This window comes from Protopterus annectens, chromosome 1.part2 (genome assembly GCF_019279795.1).
Source record: "Protopterus annectens isolate FY-2018-M chromosome 1.part2, PAN1.0, whole genome shotgun sequence".
Taxonomy (NCBI): Eukaryota; Metazoa; Chordata; order Ceratodontiformes; family Protopteridae; genus Protopterus; species Protopterus annectens.
In genome coordinates this window covers 814871672-814894118 of record NC_056727.1, presented here as the reverse complement: position 1 = coordinate 814894118, position 22447 = coordinate 814871672, and positions in this window count along the sequence as shown.

Here is a 22447-nt window from a genome sequence, read left to right as displayed (position 1 = left end):
CATATAATTATTTACAAAATTCAAGATAGCTGGACTGGCTATATCTCCTTTTGTTACACTTCTATATAAATCATGTTAATATTCACAAATGACATATAATTATTTTCAGAATTCCAGCTAGCTGTGCTGGCAGTACCTCTTTGTCATATTTCTTCCCCCCTCAAAGACTCAAAAGCTAGTTTTTCAAGTGACCCTTGTGAAACTTCTTGAGAAGGATGAGCTTGGGATCTGGGAATACATTACCCCATTCCCTGTCTTGAGATTCCAGCTGCCTTGGCATTGCTGACCTCAGTACAGTGTTGCACTGTCCTATAATATGCCTGCAACTTTAGGCTCTTCCATAGTAACTTGGGAATTTGCTGGCTGGCTCCCTATAGTGGTAGATGCCCCTCAGACTCCTCCTGCCTCCTACTGCAAATACTTAGCACCAGGACCTCCCTATCATGGTAAGGTTTCATAATGTTAACATGGTACAATCTGTGCCCCTGCCTCCTGCCTAGCAATTCTACCATGTAGTTAACAGCACTGACCTTTCTTACCACTTTGAAGGGTCCTTACCGAGCTACCTTTCAGCTTGTTTTGTCTGACAGGAATGAGGAACATAACCTGCTGTCCTACAGCATGCTCTCTAGCTATAGCATTCCTGTCATACCAGACCTTTTTCTGCTTGTTGGGCTTTTGCCAGGTTTGCCTGGGCCAAACCCATGAGTTTCCTGAGCCTTGTCCTGAGGTTTAGGACATATGCAACAACAGACTTCTTGTAGGATTCACACTCACCCTCCCACTCATCTTGAATCAAATCTAGAGATCCCCTCACCCTATGCCCATACAGCAACTCAAAGGGTAAAAAAATTTAGATTCTGCGACACCTCTCTGTGAGCAAACAACATATGGGGCAAATATTTGTCCCACTCCCTCTTTAACAGGTCTCTAAATACCCATAGCATGGTCTTTAGTGGAGACTTTAATCTCTCAACAGGACCATTAGTCTAGGGATGGTAGGGGGTGGTCTTTAGGTGCTTCATCCCACAGTACTTCCACAGACAAGCCAGCAAGTCTGATATGAAATTGGAACCTCTGTCAGTCAGTATTTCCTTTGGGAAACAAACCATTTGCCACCTTTTCTGCCTCGATGGAGGACAGAGCCACCACCTCAGGGTATCTGGTAGCATAATCTACTGCCACTAGGATATACTTCTTTCCTGTGGAACTTGGGGTACTCAGTGTCCCTACAATATCCATAGCTACCCTTGGAAATGGCTCCTCAATCACAGGCAAAAGCATCAAAGAAGCTTTCACCTTGTCTCCTGTCTTGCCTACCTTTTGGCACTGCTCACAGGTCCTGCAGTATCCCGTTACATCTCTGGAAATCTCAGGCCAATAAAAGTTCTCCATAATGTGTCTTTAGGTCCACTTTATGCTCATATGACCTGCAAAGGGAATGTCCTGGGCTATGGCTAGAAGTGCCAGATGGTAGGCTCTGGGCACTACCAACTGCTATAGTCTCTCACCCTCTAGCCCTCCCTCAGAGGTCACCTCTCTATACAGTAAACCTTTGTTCCAGTATACAGTTTCCCCCTTTCCTTGAGAATCGGGTGACTCTCTGGCTACCTCTCTCAAGCCTAGTAATGTAGGGTCTGAGAGCTGAGCCTGTCTCAACTATCTCTTTGTAACCCTTCCCAGCTCCCCTTCCACAGGAAGTCAGGTATTCTCTGACAGCAGTGCCTCCCTGTCAGCCTAGGTACTATTACTCACCTCTGCCCTTGCAGTCATTCTGTCTGAGGGAACATCAGTACCAACCAGCAGCTGTGGCTCACCTTCAGTACCACTGCTACAAGGTAGCTGCCTACCTGAAGTAGCCACCTCATTAGTCCTGGCTTCAATTGTGAGGTCTGTCTGGGTCCCCCCCCCCAGGCTGTCGGACCCACATGCTTGTCTCTAAGCCTGACTGCATGTAACTGCATATACACAAGATACTGCATTATCAAAATCATTCCCTATCAGGACATCTGCAGGGATATCCTCAAACACACCTCCTTGCTTGCTTCCTTTTCCACCCTCCCAGTCAAGGCGAACCCTAGCCAAAGGTATTTGGAATGGGGTCCTTTCTAAAGCTCTAACTAGAGTAGACTGCCCAAGCAAGTAGTGCTCCTCTTTAACCATTGCAGTCTTCACAATGGTTAGGTCAGAGGTTGTGTCTCTGTTAGCAGTGGCCTGTTTCCCATCTACTAAGATACAATATACCCTCTTGCAGTAGTTTGGTACCCTTGTTGTCTCCAGAAAACTTACTGCTAGTATACTGTCATTCCCACTTACTGGCAATCCCACCTTTTGTTCCCCAACTTGTGTCTGTAGACATCTATATGCTACATAGCTCCACTGATAGCATTTAAAACATTTAACCCTTGATCCTGGCTATGTACATGAAATAGTGCCTTCCCCTGCTACTGGTTGACTTTGTTGGGGAGGTTTAGGTTGCCCACCATGGGTTTCCTTAGACCCATGAGCAGCACTGCATATCCCTTTCCTGTACAGTGATGCCCTGCTTGCTAGGTATAGGTCTCCCTTTGTGCAGAGGTCCACTGAGGAGGTCATGGTCTCAAACTTGTAGATCCATGCATGGATGTGGATCATGCTTGTGTTCTTCCCAGGAGTTCGCACCCCCATGGACTAGGGTTGTGAATTATCAGTGCATACATCTCCTGCTGATGTCCTGGACCTGTCTACCAGATCCCAGCACAGTGCTGCATCATATGTTGAAGCTGTGTCTGAGCATGCACATGCATACACACAGACATCCACAGCGCCCACTACCATACACTTGTACAACTGGAAACACCATCCTCTCCTTGGCCAGTCTACTAAGCTCTTCTCAGTTTCTTGCTCATGACACACGCACACACACACACACACATGCACACATGTGCACAAACACACACACACACACACACACACACACACACACACACACACACACACACACACACACACACACACACACACACACTCTCTCTCTCTTTCTCTCTCTCTCTCTCTGCCTCTTGTTGCCACTTGTCATTCTGGCCCTCCCAGCTGTGCAAATGATGATGTCTGTGCATGTGTGTACTCTGTTACTTTCATAGCCTATGACTTATACACAGTGTGGCGCAAGCTGGATATGCTGTTGCATGTGTCACTTTTTATTTTTTACGTACTGTTTTATTCTGACCCATAACTGTGAACCAGATGCTTCCTCTTAACCATTGCCATGGCATATTATGTCTGTCTCCATTTGGCATAGTCATCCCCTGCAGCCAATACTTCCACAGGCTTTTAACCAGACACCTCCCCCACTGATGAGTCTGGTACTTCTTTCTCCTGAATGTCTCTGTCCTGCTGCAACTGCCTCTGTATCTGAATGCTGTATAACTTTGCACAGACTGCAAATATTTTACTACATATTGCTAGGTTGAATTGTAGGTCCCAAACAGATATATCCAGATAGCAGAAGTGGGCCTTAAGCAGGCCAAACACATGTTTAGCAATGACTGGGTCTGTGACAGGATAGTGTGGTAGTCATTGTCTGCCATGGTCTGTGGGCTTCTAATTGGTGTTATTAACCATGGCTCCAGGGCATATCTAGTGTCAACAATAAGATGTCCCTTTGGAATATTATTCCACACAAACTGCTAGCATAAGTCGCACGTATGCCATATGTGGGAGTTATGGGCACTACCCAGGCGGCCTACAGACACATTATATATTATACCCAGTACATTACAGATCACCTGGCAGTCAATAGAATGGAATCCATTACAGCTGATATACCTTTATCCCTGGTCCCCAGGTGGGGCCTTTATTGCCATGTGAGTGCAGTCTGTGGTCTCCAGTACTTCATGGAAATAGGCTATGTCATAAAATGTCCACATGACTCTCCTCTGTGGTATTGTGAAACAGCATATGTTGCCCCACATGCTGTAGCATGTCATGTTGGAGATGGTAAAGTATCTTTGGGGAAGATGTCTGTGATACACATACCATGACCCTTGTAATTAAGTGAAAGGTTCCTGTAGTTATTAGTCTCATAGCCACGTATACTTTGGTGTCCACAAGAATAGGTACTCCACTTATCCTTGGGACCTGCATATAAGGGTGCCACGTGTTAACCAGCACCTGCATGGTGCCTCTATTCACATGGCAGCAATCCACAATTTCAGTGTCATGAAGGCAATACATGTTAGATGTGGTTGGATAACTTACCACTACTATCACTACCAGCAGTGATAACAACCTAATGACACACGATACTGTCATTACCAGCAGTGATAAAACAACCTAATGACACACAATACTGTCATTACCAGCAGTGATAACAACCTAATGGCACACAATACTGTCATTGTCAGCAGTGATAACCTAATGGCACACAATACTGTCATTACCAGCAGTAATAACAACCTAATGGCACACAATACTGTCATTGCCAGCAGTGCTAACATAATGGCACACAATACTGTCATTACCAGCAGTGATATCAACCTAATGGCAGACAATACTGTCATTACCAGCAGTGGTAACTACCTCTTGCATATACATATTAATTAGTTCAGCAGCTACCTTGTATATGCTTTCATGGTCTGTGTTATATAAGTCTAAGATTTTGCTGTGGTCAACATCCCTGGTGGTAATGTCTCTCTCTCACTGCAGATTGTATACATTTCTGAATCACTCCGCCATGTTGTTTATCCTCATTTGCATCCTTGTTTGCCCTCATTTTACTGCTTTTGCTCATTTCCATCTCATTATACCACCATTTGCATATTATGCATGTAGCAGGATTTCTCGGCTTTCTGCATTAACACTCACTGTGTCTCTGGATTGTCCCTAATGGACGCATATCCAATCATTATCCCAAACTGGCTACCACAATATGAAAACTCTCTCTGAATCCCAGAGAATGATTTCAGTATATAAGATGTCTGCATGCTAAAACAAATTATATGTAATTTAATCTGCTGTTAAATAAATGTATTTGAAAGAAATGATTAACTGACTGACTGAGAAGGAGGAAGTCCATCTTATGAAATGAATACAAATTATGTTGAATGAATTAGCAATAGGAACATTCATGATGCAGATTGGTCTTAAGCTTCAAATGTATATTGTATTCATTTTTTGCTATTAACCTGAAAAAGATTCAGTTTTTGTTTATTTGTTGGGTACCTTTGTAAATGCTCAAGATTTTGTTACACTGCAAAAGAATAAAGAAATAAATGTGTACATAGTTAAATCACATAGATATGTTTTGAAGCGCATATCAATTAAAACACTAAATAAATGATATTTTAATAAGGATAAAACATTTCAAACCTGCTCAAATGCATGGCTGAAGAAACAGTCTCGAGTGCAGGTATGAAACTGGTAGGTAGGACTATTCCTCAAGGAAGAAGAAGGAAAGTTCTGGAAGATAGGCCTGTGAAGGAAAGAACCTTTAATTTAAGTGAGATTAGATATATCTCGATAGTATCTATTGATGCCTCACTGACAGAATGCAGGTGCCTACTAAGATGGTAAATATTTACAACATTCTTTAAGCAAGCATGTTCTAATACACATAGGGCAGAACACATAGAAAGTTACACATTATGAGCAACCACTCTAGAACAATGACTAAAGCATAAATGTAATAGGTTCATAGGTTCATAGGTTCATACTAGGCTATCTGCCCAAGGGCATTTATAAGCCTAGCCCAGAGTTTTTGTGGCTTTCGCCACCCCTTTAGTTTGAAGAAAACTATGCCCATTGTTTTGCTGTGCCTCTGTCAAGCAGAGACACTGAGGTAATCCCTGGGGTATATCTGCGATCTCCCATCCATTGGTCAAGATTTCTCTTGAACATGGCCAGCGAGGTGCTCTGCCTAACATGTACTGGAATTTTGTTCCACAGCATAGGGAGTCTTTGGGTGATGAATCTGTCCCTCCAGCATGTCCTATTAATGACCGTGTCAAGGTTTAAGTCTCCCGCCCTTGTAGTTCTGAGGGATCTAGATTTTTTGAGGTGAAGCATGTTCATCAAATCTGGGTTTGACATGGCCTTGTATGTCAGGCACAGGTCACCTCTGAGCAGGTGGTAAGTGACTGAATAGAGCTGAAGTTCTCTCAGTCGGGCAGCATAAGACATATTTTTGAGACCCTTTATCCTTTTGGTGAGGAACTTTTGGGGCCTTTCCAGCTGCTGCAGGTGTCGGGTCAGATACATTCCTAATGGAGCATTGTACTCAATCATTGGTCTGATGAGTGATGAGTACAGGGGGACGATGACCTCCCTTGATCTAGATGTGAATCCCTTCATGATCAGGTGGGAAATGTAGAAGGTCTTCCTAACTACTTTAGCAACGTGAGTGTCAAACGATAGGTTACTGTCAACCTGAGTCCCCAGATCTCTGATAACTTCTTCTGGGCTCAGTGGATTGCCACCTATATGGTAGCTAGGGGTAACCTTGTTTTTCCTGAAGGGTATGACTATGCATTTCTTGGCGTTTAACTTTAGGCCATGGCTCTGGCACCAGTTATCCGTTTCTGTGAGACCCTTCTGAAGGACATCTGTGTCAGATGTGTTTTCGACTATGGCGCCCAGTTTGCAGTCATCTGCAAACTTTGTCAGCCAAAACCCTCCTGTGTTTGCTTGTACTTCAGAAAAGTAGATGCCGAACAAGAGTGGGCCCAGGACTGAGCCCTGTGGGACCCCACTTGTGACAGGCTTTGAGTCTGACATGGCGCCAGCAACTCTGACCCTGTGGGTTCTGTCACTTAGCCAGTTTGCAACCCATCTTGTGATGTATGGGTTTACATTTAAGCTGATGAGTTTTTCGACGATACCTGAGTGGGGTATTGTGTCGAAAGCCTTTGCCAGGTCGAGGTAGGCTGTATGGACTGCCTTTCCCTCATCAATGGCCTTGGTGACTGTTTGAAAAAGCCGACCAAGTTTAAAAGGCATGATCTGCCTTTGACAAAGCCAAACTGGGTTGGATCCCTATGTCTTTATTTATGAGTTCCATTATGATCCTCTCCATGGCTTTGCAGATCAGGCTTGTCAAGCTGATGGGACGGTAATTTCCAGGGTCGGTGGAGGCACCGCCTTTGTGAAGTGGGACCACAGTTGCCGTGCGCCACTCCTTGGGTACGTATCCTGAGGTGAGGCTAAGATTAAACAACTGTCCTAACTGCGGGTTTAATTCCTCATTGAGTTCGTGGAGCACACAGCCGGGGACACCATCCGGTCCCATGGATGCTGTGTTTTTCGCCTTAGAGAGAGCAGTTCTCACCTGGGCGTTAGAGATGTTTGGGGGGCTACAATCCTCTGGTATAGATATCTCTCCTTTTGGGGGGGAGGGGGGGGGGTTTGCACTGAACCTGTCGGCCAGTATATTGGCAATGTCTGTTGGTTCAGTAATTTTCACATCATTTTGAACTAATTCTGAGCATATCTGGGAGTTTCCTCCCAGGTTTCTAACATAGCTGAAGAAGGCCTTTTGATTGTCTTTTGAGTCCTTAGCGATTTTTCTCTCAAAATTTGCCTTGGATGATTTTATGAGAGCTCTTAGTTTTTTACTTATAGTGATCAAAGGTGTCTTACCTTTTAAGGATTTTGCTCTATCTTGTAGTAGCTTCCTCCTTTTGTTGTAGAGCTTGTTTATGGCTGGGGTCCACCAGACTGGACACTTGCCTTTGGTACAAAGAGTCTTTGTTTTGTTTGGGATTGCCTGATCCATGCAGTCCTGTAGGTGCTGGTAGAAGGCATTTGTAAGTGATTCAGCGGCTTGGGTAATGTTTACCGCCGGCTCGGGGGCCTTAAAGGAGACCACACTAGTCTTTAGAAGTGTGAAGTTGGCTTTTGAGAAGTTCTTTACTGTGGTCTTTTTTATCTCAGGTGGGGGCGGGATGAGGACCTCCAGTGAGATTAGTTTATGGTCTGATCTCACCAGTGAGGGGTATACTTCCGGTGTTGAACATTGTGATCCCATGTTCGTGATGATGAGGTCAAGTATGTTTTCACCTCTTGTGGGGATGGTGACTAGTTGTTCCATGGCATTTGAGTTTATGAACTCCAGGAATCTTTGGGCTAGAGTGTTTGGGCTTGAGTAGTGATCCCAGTCTATATTAGGGTAGTTGAAGTCACCTAGTATGATGGTGTTTGGAGATACATTTATCCCCTCCAGTGTTTTCAGGAAGGCTATGTGAGTTTCCTGAGTTTGAGAGGGTGGCCTGTAACATGCTACAAATTGCAGAGCAGTTTTGCCTATGGTTAATTGCACCTGGATAGTCTCCGATGCATCGTGCGTTGCCACCAACCTTGAGGTATGGGTGTCCTTGATGAATATGGACACCCCCCCTCCTAGGCAATCTTAGCCAGACTGGTGAGTAACCTAGCTAATTGCATTTTGCACTAGCAATAGTTAAAATGAAGTTTCCATGTGTAAAATTTAAAGGCATTTTAACAACTCAGGTTGAGTGATACCCATACTAAGCATACCCTTTTGAAGTGGCCACCAGGAGCAAGGCATTCTATTCTGGTGAAATTAATCAAGTAGAAAAAAAAGCCTAGGGAATGACAGGCAAATGGTAATTAATTGTTATACTATCCAAAATAATGCTCAGATAATGTATACCAGACACGAAATTCATCTCTACAATATCTGTAGAGGAAGACTGGTCTCACTCGTAGGGTTTCTTACTATGCACTCACAGATACCAATTAGACATGTCTCTATATATTTTATATAGGAAACGTATAGGTAATTAATGGAAATGTGAAGCTGAGTATCATCAGCATATAGCTCAGTCCATGTCATTTGAAAGTACTAGTAAGGGGCACCATATAGTCGGAGGACAGAACTGTCGACAAAACTCTGACATCAAACTTGTTGAATGAGCTATAGCTAGGTATTACTTTTTGCAATCTACCTGATATGCATAATGGAGCAGGTCAGTGCCAAATAAGCTACATTGCATTCTTAGATATTCAATTAAGATGGAATGAATATGTGACTTAAAGGCTGCAGGTAGGTCAGTGTATATCATAACTGTACAAAATTGTTGAGCTCTTGCTCTCAGGACATTGTTTTCAGCTGCAGTGTTGACATTAAAGTACTGTGACAGCACCTAGAACAAGAGTGGAAAGTATTCAGGAGACCATAAACTGAATAGTGGCAACCAAGTTAAAGTACATAACTTTCCTTTTAATTGTCCATGGAAGTGGCAAGGCTGGAGACAAGGTGATAATGTTCCAAACTGCTGTTATCCCAATATATTGTTTTAACAGAGAGGTAGCCAATGTTTCTTTAAAAGATTACTTCCCTTAAAATTAGCAGAATAATCTAACACAATAACGGTCCCAGGTTAACCAGATAAGAGCAATCAGTCTTGTCAGTAGTTAGATATTGCCACAGTTCAATGGATGTAGATCTGCTGTAGACTTCAAGCTATTTCTGAACTCATCCCAACAGCAAGGAGCTATGGCCATTGTTTGTCAAGGAGGATATACTGCCCAGAAGAATATGCTTGGAAGATGAGTATCCTAATAGGGAGTATCTTGCCTTCTAACATCCTTTTTTTGTGAAATCCAGTAATATCCGACTGCTAACATTGAAATACATTAATAGAAATGATCTGTATTTTTATGGTTGATGTTTGTGGTAAAGTATTTTTCTCAGAGTCTTTCGGGAGTGGGTGTGGAGTATCACAATATTTGCTTTGATTCTTTACTTTGTGAATTGCAGATGAAGTTCTACTTTATTTTTAGTAACAGAATGCCACAGATGGAGTCTGAGAATAGACATTTATTTCCATTGCATTGATCTTTCTCAGTGGTTATGTGAATTGATGTTACTATATTTAATGAGATGGTGTATGATAGGGTCCCCATGGGGATGTAGGGGCTCACTCTTCTAAAAACCTGCTTTACAGTTGTTTATTTCTTTTTGAATTTACTAGTTGGGTGCTTTTTTGGGTAATGCTAGATGCTTGCTTTGATATTAAGAAACATGTTTATGTTTTTGCTGTTTAATCTTAATTTCATCATGATGTAAGGTGTGTTATCCTAGAAAGTGACACCAAGCTGACTGTTTTCTGATGATGAAAAAAATGGAACTGAGGGCCAGGCTTGACGTAATAGCCTGTTCACAATTCATAACAGATTAACTGTTGCACAGATCTTGCTGCTGATAAGAAATGTGCCTTGTTGTGGACAATTTCTAATTCTTACAGCTTGTAGTGTTCAAACAGTCTAACCTTGTCCTCCTCTGAAAGGTCATATTCAAGCATTCTATTTCATTCTCTGTATTTGCCTATTCAGATCACTTAGGAAATTCAAACCACAAGGAATAATGGTCTAGTACAGTACAGTTTTCAGGTACATTTCATAAGATTAACAACAGGTGACTGTTGTGTTAGTAGTCTCAAATTAAAGTTAATTAAAGGTAATCAGACCACCTGATTAATTATATCACCACAGCAAGAAATTTCACAACAGTATAGAATATGATATTGAAGTTATGCTCTTTTATATTAATATAGGAGGTATAAACAGGACAGAACTCCAATTGCACCATGCAGTAAAGGTTGAAAAGCAAAAACATTTAACATAGTGTTGACCTAGTGTTTAGAATTTTCCAGCATCAGCAATTCAGTATAGGTTACAAGGATACAGACTGCATGCTGACCTGCTTCTTCAGCATTTAGAGGTGCCAATTCTTTTGATGGATGCATATTTCCTGCTTTGCACTCTTTCAAAGGTTAAAGGACTCCATTCAATTCCATGTGGATTTTATACATAAATATATAGAGTGTAATGTAAAACAATGATCTTTTCTTTCATTTCATGCATTTCTGGGCATTTCTACAGAAAGTAAGCAATCCATATTTTCTAGGACTTTAAATACAAAGACACTCCAAGCATCCTTCTTTGTTGTTGAAATACAAAGCTTAAGTACTTTATTATTACAATAGTGCATATTTAATAATTGCCGTTTGAATTGAATGAAGATGTTTCAATCATTGGAGCTGACTGAGTATCTTGCTCACTTGCAAAGAAAGCATCTAAAAGTAGACTATTTGGAAACGTCTGATGTGTACTGCTGATACTGATGGATGAGGAAGTGCTTCTGGAGAGTACCTGTTACACTAGAAGAATGTTCTGGGCTCATATCAATGGCTCATCTACTACTACTTCAAAGGATCTCTTCAGACACATCTTTGCGTATCTTCTGAATAGTTTCTATCTCTTTGCTGAAGGCATCATACATACATCTCTGTGTTTGACACAGTCACTGTGAAACATACTAGTTTTGAATGCATCTCAGACTCCTTCTTAGCAACTTTAATTTGACAATGCAAACAATAAAAGAGCTAGGTTATTCGCTCTGCTTCACAGATACCCCTTGCTGCATTTTCATTTCCCCCTACTGTTTGAAAGAAGATCGATACCCTGCTCTCTGATCATATGGATCTTTTGTTAATTCTACTTGTCTGTCAGTCACTCTTTAAATAAATTCAGCGTTTTAGGATGACGTAGGGAAAAAGCAGTAGGTAACCTCCTTTTTAATCTACAACCCATTAGTAGTGGAACTGGTGAAACAGTTATACCTTACAATGGAATATTGCTATATTCTAACAAAAGTATGTTTATGTCTATGTAACATGCTATGGTAATGCTCAGTTTTCTTCAAGAGGCTTTTCAGAGTTTGAGCTGTGCTCTTGACAACTATATGGATGGTTAGGACTAGAAGTCATATGCTTAAGTTACATTGTTTTGAAAATCTCTTGAATTCCATACTTGCATACCATGGACTATTATCAGACATTGCCGCATCAATATCCTCCATCCTGAAAATACCAAAAATCGCGTTGCGAAGACTCTAATAAAAATCAAGCAAAGTCTTGCTGCTGCACACAAAACCAGGACACAGTAATATCTGGATAAGCACTTTTTTCCCCATTATTTCAATCAATGGAACTTCATCAGATAATATTCCTCACATGCATCCTTGTTTTATATCCACTTCCATTGTCAATAGCCAATAAGTGCAATTCCATAATTAAAAATGTTAATGTTACACAATCCTATTAAAATCTCTTCCAACTATTAATAGAATAATATAATACAAAGATTTCTAAACATTTAATAATAAATAAGTCCTTAATAAACCAATCATAGACACATTATACTAAAACCCCATTGTTGAACCCCCAAAAATGCCTAAAAGTACTTCTTAAGTATATCTGAATGCATGTAATGTAATGTAAATTCACATGTAGCTATATAATGTAAAATATCATTTAGTAACACAATAATATAAAAAATATGTTTCAAAGATAAGAAAGTGTTGTATTATAAACAACTTCTTAACCCAGATTTTAGTCCACCAAACATTCTAGACCCTGTCTGCTTTTAAGGAGAACAAACTACTAATTGACATCCTATCACTGAGTCCTTCGAAATAAGTGACATTAAGTAATATCTGAGATTGTGTTTCCTTGTATTCTAGAAAACTAGACCAAGTCCCCCATGTTCTTGTCTAGCAACCTTTTCCAAAACACAGAAGACAGAAATTTTTGAAATTTGAGCATGTTACACTGTGCCTATACAAGGCATTAGACTTGCCATGCTTTTTTATTGCATAGGTGTGCTGATATAGCCTTCTCCTTGGTTGGTTTTCCATTTTCCCTATGTAAAAGGCAGTGCATGTCAGACATAAAGCAACAGAAACTACGCCCTTGGTGTTACAATTGTATTTCTCTTGTACCAGTAGTGCTTTGTTAAACCCACTGATAACAATGTTACTAGTCTCATAAATGTATCTACATTCCTTACAGGTTTTACATTTACTCATCATCCCCTCTTAAACAAATTTGTTGTTATTTCTCTCAAAAATATTTTTCATGGTCATACCCCTTCTAAAAACTATTTTTGGTGATTCTCATAATTTCTTGGTTAAACCAAATGCTCTGAATACACCACACCAATTCTTTTTAACAATCTGTCTAATGTTGGGGGAGTAATGATCATACATAAGTACAGAACAGGTGGCATCATCCTCCTTTTTGTTGTTAACTATATTCCTATCAGGGTTCCTCAAAAGAGGAGCCTATAAGTCCGTCCTCTTTTCTAACACATATGTCACCTGTCTATTAAGGGCATCAGGTAACTCTTCACCCTAAACATTTCTTTCAATCTAGCTATTTCAGTTTGTAACTGTTCTTCCTCTGTTATTAACCTTGATAGTCTTACCATCTGTCCTTTCACCAAATTTCATTTTTGCCAAAAGGGGTGATTGCTTTCAAAATGTAGGAACTATTCAAGTACATTGGTTTCCTATAAATAGATGACTTTAAATGGTTCTCCTTTCTATTCTTGTAAATGTGTACATCCAAATAATTACAACTTTTGTCTTCCACCTTACTAGTAAATGTTAAAAATTCAGTGGTATTATTGATATAATTTGCAAATTGTGGAATTTCACTAATTCCACCGTCGCATAGAAGTAGAATGTCGTCCAAAAATCAATGATACTTGTAGATGTACCTCTTGAAATCAGATTCAAAAATAAATCTAGTCTCCCACAGCCATAACAGCATGTTTGCAAATACTGGGGCCATTGCCGCCCCCATTGCCACCCCACAAGTTTGTTTGAAATATTCCCGTTGGAACCAAATGAAAGTATTCTTTAGTACTAATTCCATAAGGGTGGTCAAGATATAAACTGAGTCTTTTGAAATACTAGTACCCAAATTTATTGCTTCCTGGAAATATTCCATACCCTCCTCATGTGGGATAGTCATAAATAAATCCTTTATGTCTATACTAAGGAAAACAATGCTTTCCCAGAACTCAATTCTAGCCAAACATTTCAATAAATGCCATGGGTCTTTCAACACATGGTCCTTCCCAGTAATACTGGTCCACCAATTTGGCTATATGTTCCATCTTAGAACCTTCTGCCACAACTATAGGTCTCATTGGTGGATTCTCCACTGATTTGTGGATTTTTGGAATCCCGAAAAAGGAAGGAATCAAGGGGTTTTCCACCTTTAAATACTTCATTTCTACTTGACTAAAATTGTACTCTTGAAAAAGTTCTTCTAACACCATATCTATCCTATGGTTAGAAATATTAATCTCATTAAGTGAAGATGTTATGAAAATGTCCCTGTTATTCAAGAGCTCAAACATTCTGGCATTATAGTCATGATGTTCCATAATAATGCCCCCCCTTATCAGGTTTCCTAATCCTCACAGAATTGTTGTTAGTGAGTTTGAACAACACCTCTGATTATTCTCTACTAAGGATATTGCACGTAAGATTGCCTTTTTTATTATTGTGTAAGGCTCTAATATCAAGTTCACTCAATTTTTCAAATAAGGCTACTGGAAGTAATAACGGGATTATAGGTACTTTCCCTACAAAGGTGCATACAATCTTCCCCGTTGTCCTTCCCATTATCAAGCAACAACTTCAGGTTAATAATTCTTGCAAAAACATTTAGGACTAAAATATTGTTAACCATGTTACTTTTCTTATGTGGTACAAAATTAAAACCTTTTGAAAATAATTTATCATACCTTTCATCAATAATCCAATTACTAAAATTGTAAATTTTGAGTCCTTCATATTCAAATACCAAAATTAAACAGTCATTATTAGAAGAGTCTGTATTATGGTGTCCTACTGCTGGTAGTGTGATGCTGGTCTCCCCTTCTTCTTTGTCTGACCTTTACCCTGTCATTGAAAACCTTGTCTGTTCTGCCCATTGTTCTGATGTGTCCATGGACCATCCTTTTTCCTTAATCTCACCGATCGTCTCAGAAGGGGATAAAAATCCCGCCGAATGTTATTCTCCTCTGAATCACCAAAACACCTCATGCTCTTCCATTCCTCCTGGTTCCTGTTCCACTACTATCTCATCTGTTTCCACAAAGGACACCCTCTGTTTGTTGTTACCTTTTGGTAGGGATAGGTCTTTTTTGTTTATATTCTTCCTGGTCTCATTTCAATTTCTTCTCCTCCATCCTTTTCTTAATATTATCCACATGTTGCTGTATACAAGGGAAGATGCTCTTATAAAGCCCTTCATTGATACTAAAAAGGGTATCAGCAATAACTTCTTTCTGTATCAAAATAATTTCTTCCTTTAGTGTTGCCATAATCCGGTTGTTGTCCCTAATTAACAACCTCATATTATCAAGACCTGTATGGTCAAAAAGTTCTAACAACTCATGATGTAAGAAAGATCTGTTCTGGATGTTATTAGGAAATTGAAAATTCTTAGTCTTTTTGGGTTGTGTTCCAGCCTTATACAATCTTCAAAAAATAGCTTGTCCCTTGGAATTGTTCATTGGAGCCAGTTCCTTGTTTAGCCATGTCATATACTCCCTGTCACTAACAGGAGGTGGGACACCATCCACTGCATGTTATGCCCTTACCTCCATTTGCTGTCCAATCAGGGGAGTTCCTCTGGCCAATGCCTCTGAATAAAAAGCTTGGGAGAAGTTCCTTTCTACATTTAAAATGGAATTGGTGTTAATATTTAAATTCATGTCATTGCACATTTTTCTTCCTGTTCTCAGTGTTCTGTGAAAACGCTAAATCTACTTTAGCGTTAATTTGGGTCAACAATGCTATTAATTGTGTCAGACTGACACTATTGTCCTTCTAGTTTGGTGCAAACTGTTGTCTCCTTCACAATCCATGACCAGAAAATTATCACAGACTTCAACAGTTCAACCGTGTAAGCAAAATGAAAGGGACTCATGTCTTGTAATTGCAGCAAAAAGAACACTGCCACAAAATTCACTTAAATTGTAAAACCACACTGCGAAGACTCAAACAAAATCATAGCAAAGTGTTGATGCTGCACACAAAACTGGGACACAGTAAGTTCTGCCTTCTGCAGAAAGATACTCTCTTGCTTTTTCATGACCTCTTTGTTCTTGCCAACATTTTCTCCCAGTTGTTCAAGATGTGCTATTTTAAACATAAAGCCTTATATTCAGCCAGTGTATTCTTTAAATTAAATGCATGGTTGTATTTTTTTTTATCACAACAGCATTCTTTCTTGGCGAAACACTGAATGCCCACTTCAAACATTATCACCTGATCATTCAAGGTACATTGCTAAACCAATAAACTTCCCTTTTAAGCACAGGCAAGTTTTCATTTATTTGGTTTGCTTCCATTTCTTTACCAAGCAGATCTTTTTGTTGCCCCAGGAAATATGAGCAATTTAGTATACCTGCTGTGTACAACTTTTTTCCTTAATTATACTGCACGACAAGGCATAATTTCTATAGTTTCAACAACCTTGTCAGCTGTCTTGGTGTTGTCTTGTGCTTAAATGATGTTTGCAAATGTTTACGGCCTGTTTCAACTAACATTATTTTCCTCTGAGTGTATTCACGGGCATTCTCACAACCCTTTACTCTGGCTAACTGCTCTTTTCTATCTGGGCACCCATGAAAGGTCTGGAGTCATAAGTAACTGATTTGCTGTGCTGCAGAATAGCTTAACTAATTCCATCCTGGTTGGCATCAGTCTGTAGTATGACTGACTTATTCACATCAAAATATTTTATTATGGGTGCCTCATTTGCTAACTGTTTGAGCATTTCAAAACTATTTTCTTTTTCTGTAGTCCAGTACCATTCACATCACGTTCCAGTAAATTTCTTAACAGCAAACTTGCATTAGAAGTCTTCAGAATAACTCTGAATGATAGTATATCCTTCTAAGATACCTCATGTGTGCCTGTGTATCTGCTAGAGGAGCCATGCATATTACAGCTCTTAATTCTCAATGTCTAGTTTTGAGCATTCAGATGCTATGATAGGACCCTTACATCTCAGTGCTGTAACTTGAATGTTGCACTTACTTTTATTTAACTTGAGGTTGCTCTGCCCCAGTCTTTTCTCTAATTTAATCAGTGTTACATCTTGTTGTTTCTGAGCTGGTATCTGTACTAGTATATCATTAACTGTCTAAGCAACCTGTTCAATTTTCTGTGCAGCAGATCTCTGAAAAAAAATGTCAGGTACTTTACCAAATAGAAATATCAAAATCTGTAGCTCTAATATATGAATTAAAAGTACACATCTTGAGGCTTTCCTCATCACACTTGATTTATCAATGCCATTGCTTGCATCAACTAGAGAAAAATACTTCAGTTTTAAGGAAAGGTGCATCAGTCTGCTTTTACAGCTTCAGTAGTTAAATGGATACAAATCCGTATTTTATCCAATCTCATAACAGCAGCAACACTGTTAATTCATTCAGCACATTCAGTCTGTTTTAATCACCCCGACATTCCAAGTGGTACACCTCCTTGGTTGCACTCTGTAAAGCTACTGAAGCTTTCCTTAAAGCATGCTGTAAGAGTAACACTGCAGGGTTTGCCTAAGTACACTAATATCCTTATAAGTAACTCAAGTCGTGAAATAAATCTTTTTATTCTTTCAGGAGGGCATCAGATTGGATGCTTTCTGAACCATATAACTGTGCATTCTCGCTGCAAATTCTTTTTACAGTATCAAACCTCTGTTCAAAATTGCAGGCTTACTATATTTATCAAGTAATTCGAATACTATTTTGTATTTTTTCTTATATTCACATGTAACTAATTCCTTACCCTTTCATTTTATATGATAGCTAGAATAACTAATCATCTTATGGAAAGGTGACTTCATTTTGCTGTATGTCAGACTAAGTAGTTTGGATGTTTGAGCAGACATTACATTCTCTTGGAATGTAATATTAACGCTAACCTGGGGATTCAATGCACTCCATTTAGGCTTAGTGCGAAGCCTATATGGAGTTTATATGTTTGCGCGCTGAGCAGCAGTGCTAATTGCATATGCATGCCATGTACCACATTTAAACGTAAACAAGCATGGTTTCATGGCCAGCAATTATATAGTTCCAACACATTATTTGAAAGTGTATATAGTGCAGAGTATTGTGGAAACCTGTTTCAGGCATACTGAATAAAGTTGTGTAAATGATCTGTAAGAGTACATAGACTGCATTATAAATAAATAATCAGGGGAAGTATGTGTATTGAATAGGGACAAGCAGATGAATTGTAGGAATGAACACAGGGAAAGATGACAGGTGAGACATGGTAATGTACAGCAGATGAGGGTATGTCAATGAAGACAGTTGTAGCATAAACACTAATCACATATCGACATGATACACTACAGACTGCACAATGAATGTATATTATGTGACTGTCACACAAGGTGATATAACAATGGATAAGATTCTGTGTGATATAAGCATCCTGACAATAGCAATGGGAAGGACATATATCAGGGATGGTATATACAATATGGGGTAGGTGCATATTGTGAAGCTGTGCAAAATGAGTTGCCAGAATATGACTGTAATGTCAGCAGAGGTCTCAGCCAAGTGGGACACACAGTAACAGGCCCATGGACAACAGTAGATAGAAGCAGGCACAATCACGGACAATACCAGAATAATACCAGCGGTCATCCCATGTCTCTGACATTACTTATGTGATTGCAAGTGATGATAGAAGGTTCTGCAAAAACATGCTTACACAACTATTATGAGCTGTCAGCAATCTATGATGGGAATCAAGCGCACCATCCTGAAACATAACCTCTGCTGCAGGTGTTAGGAGGGCACTGCTATACCTGCATGTGAGATTATGATCAATCCAAGCTATTTGACAGGTGTGCATGGCATATATATGGCACAATCCACACTGTCATGAATGTAACCCATGCCATCAATGTTATCAATCAGTTATGTATGTACTGTGTGCATCACAGGAACATGTATCACACATGCAGCTGGTATAACACCTCGATGGGGGTTCCACACCATCAGACACTAATGTTTATGTAAAAAGAAGAATACTTAGGTATGGCCAATAAGATGTGTGGGAGCTCACTGGGGCAAATGTGGTACAGCTGAGTAGCACATCCCTGGAAGATGTGTAGGGAGGTACATGAAAAAGGGTGCATTGTACTCAGTTATTGGTTCGATGAAGGCTGCAACTATGGAAGCATAATGGCCTCAGATGTGGATGCCCTGCACATACTCAGGAGATGTGTTACATACAAGGGATGTTCCACATACCATCTGCCTGAGTACACAGGTCAGATGCCACTTGGTCTGCTCATGGGGGTGTGCTGTCTACATTATCATTAGGTTGTGTATTTGAGTTTTTAACATAACAAATCCCCCCATGATTTTTGTTCATCTCCTGTGTCTCCATGGCTGTGGCATCAATCCTTTGTGTGTGTTGATTCTGTCTGTATTAAACCAATACCTCACTTGGATTCAATGATTGTCCACAATCTGCAGTCTTCCAAAAAGCTGTTTGTACAAAGGATGTGTATGTCATTCTTGAGGTTTGTGACTTAAATAATGAACAAGAAAGGGTTAGCACACAGCCTTTAGGTATGGACCTGATCACTGCACTCTTGATATAGGTCACTTCACACTGTTCAGCATATTTATATGTCATGTATGTGATGCAGTGGTCTACTCTCTTGGTGATATAGGTGTTTATGGCCACTTGTGACAGTGTCGCAGTAATACCTCAGTATGGATTAATACATTTTCACAGATGTTCCTGACAGTGGAATTGTTGGACTCTTGCCACCAGATGTCAGAGTACTGGCAGACTCTGATGATGATGGTGGCCAAACACAGGCACAATTGGTGGAGGGTGCAGAGGTTGACATTCTGCCATCCTCTGTAATTCCATTGGACCTATTCAGTAGGCCTATGCCAGCCCATTCCAGTGAGCCTCAGATATTGGACAGGTGGAGGGTGAAACACTTGATCAGGGTAGTGTGGTTACTGCAGTTTCAGTGCCTCTTGACTCTGGCCATAGCCAAAGTGTGGGTGATGTGCCACATAGGCAGTTATTAGGGGTGCTCAGAGGAGGTCTGCTGTCCGTCCCCCATCTGATACTGGTGTGTCTTTCTGTGCCACTAGACATATGGTTAGGACCATCATGGAGGCACAGGCATGCTCCAATAGGGTCTTAGAGGGAATGTTTAGGGTTGTAGATGTGGCATGGGCTGACATGAGTGACAGCCTCCAATGTGTTGCCAAATCAATGGATTGGATGAATGACACATTGGAATGGGTGATGTCTGTAATAGAAAGTCTGTTGGAAGGGGGACGGCATCCATGTGGCATAGGTCAGCCACATCATCTCATGTTAGCTGAAATGGCTGTACTCAATCACATGCCCGTAGTGTCACTACTTTCACTATTCCATCAGTGGTTGAGGTGTCCACACCCATATGCGGCAAACCATGGGGTCATTATCTTAGATGTACTTGTGAGGAGAGCTCAACCAGCAGACATCAGTTACGTTCAGGTAGCAGCAGAGCATCTGACAGTGGGTGTGGATGTGCCAGTGCAACTCCTGGCAGAGTCATTTCTCAAGGTTGGGGACAACAACGATGAACTGTCATCTCTACCATGTATGGCTCACACCTGTCCCACATACCAGAATGTAGAGCTAGCACAGACCTTGGCTGTGTTCTTGCAGACACTCACCCACCAATTTCACCTGGAGTGCCCATCCAGACACACACACATAACAGTTACATGGGTCAGTTGTGAGGATTAAAACTCATTCTGTTTCACTGGCTATTTGATGCTTTATCCAAATATCTGCCTGTCTGTATTTCTTACTCACACCCACTCACCACCTTTGTGTCAGCCGAGGCCTCCTACACCCTGTGCAAATGATGATAACTGGGCCATATCCATTTGGATTCAGGGATACATAAGTCTGTTGTCTGATGCAGAGGGTCCATACTTGACTTAGTGCTTAGTACATCTATATTTTTGTGATGCTGTTTTGCAAATTGTAATGCTTTCTTACAGGTTTCTGTAATGTGTACATCCCTCCCAAAGTCTTACACCAACAAAGCTGGACCAAGCCATAAACAAAAGTGTAACAAAGGCCCAGTAATGGCAAGAGTTTTTAAACATTGTGGTCTTACAGACTTAAGCAATTGATGGAATAACAGGTGTTGCATTACTATTTTTTATGTTTGTCCTGAGAGATATGAAGTCTGAAACCAAAATGTGTGTCATTATTTTCTAACTTCACTCTTTGTGATTTGACATTGCAAACGTATGAGGTCACACTGAACATTCAGTAAAAATATGTGCATTTTAGATGTAAGCAAAAATACTTCTGTTCGAAAAATAAGAAAAAAACACACGCAGCAAAGGTAGTAGCAAAGGTAGTAGATTTTTTACTTCACCACAATATCTGGTACACCGGCTTTTAAGGATAGATACAACCAAGTGCATTCTACATTTATAGCAGGTTCAACCATTAATTAATCAATCAATCAATTAACTTATAAACTACCTATACATTTTTTATATAAAATGTCCCATTGCCTTAAACCTATAAAAGTGACCCATACATATTACATATTTTTAAGATACGTTTCCTCTCTACATTCTAATACATACATTACAATAACTTGTAATACAAAATATTCAATACAATAATTAATTATACTTTAAAATATATAGTGCATCTTAAATATGCAATTTAAATATAATCTACCTCTAAATTTAGCCCTCTAGGTGCCAAAGTGCCATAATTTAAAATCATTTTGCTTTCAAGCACATTTAATTTTTGCTTCAGCTCACCACCTTTTACTTGAAATGGTTCCGCCAAAACACTAAAGAAAAAAGTGGAGTCATCTCCCCCATATACTTTGCAAAAAATGATCTGCCACAGGACTCTTATAATTCTTATTCCGAATATCACCCAGATGTTCTAAAATTCTAACCTTGACAGCTCTTTTTGTTTGACCTATATACCATGTTATTTTGTCACATCCACATCCTATAGCATACACTACTCCACATGAATTACAAGTAAACCTATTTTTGCTTGAAAATTTTCTATCATTTATTAAACTTCTTGAAATGTTTTTAATTTTTTGACAAACCTTACATTTACCACAAGAAAATGATCTGATGACTCTATGAAACAAATAAAGGCATACTCAGCAGTTCCTTAAGACTGGAATATCTCCCATATGAAAATTTTGCTATAACTGGGAATAAGTCCCCAACTGCCTCATCTAAGCATACTAGATGGCATAAGCCCAAGATCAACTCTCTCAAAATAGGTGAGAAGGAAGAAAATTTAGAAACAAAATGAATGTCATGCCTTTGATAAGCAGGTTTCAAATTTTTATTCCTATTTTTACATGTTCCCATCCCTCTATTTATAACTTGGAACCTTTCATCTGTCTGTACCTTCCTCAAATCACAATTCAATCTCTCTCTATCATAACCCCTTAACAACAGTCTCTAACTTGTCTCCACCAAAAATGAAGTTCTATATTTCTCCTCAGAAGTATTTTGGGCAATTCGCTTGAATCAAAAAAAC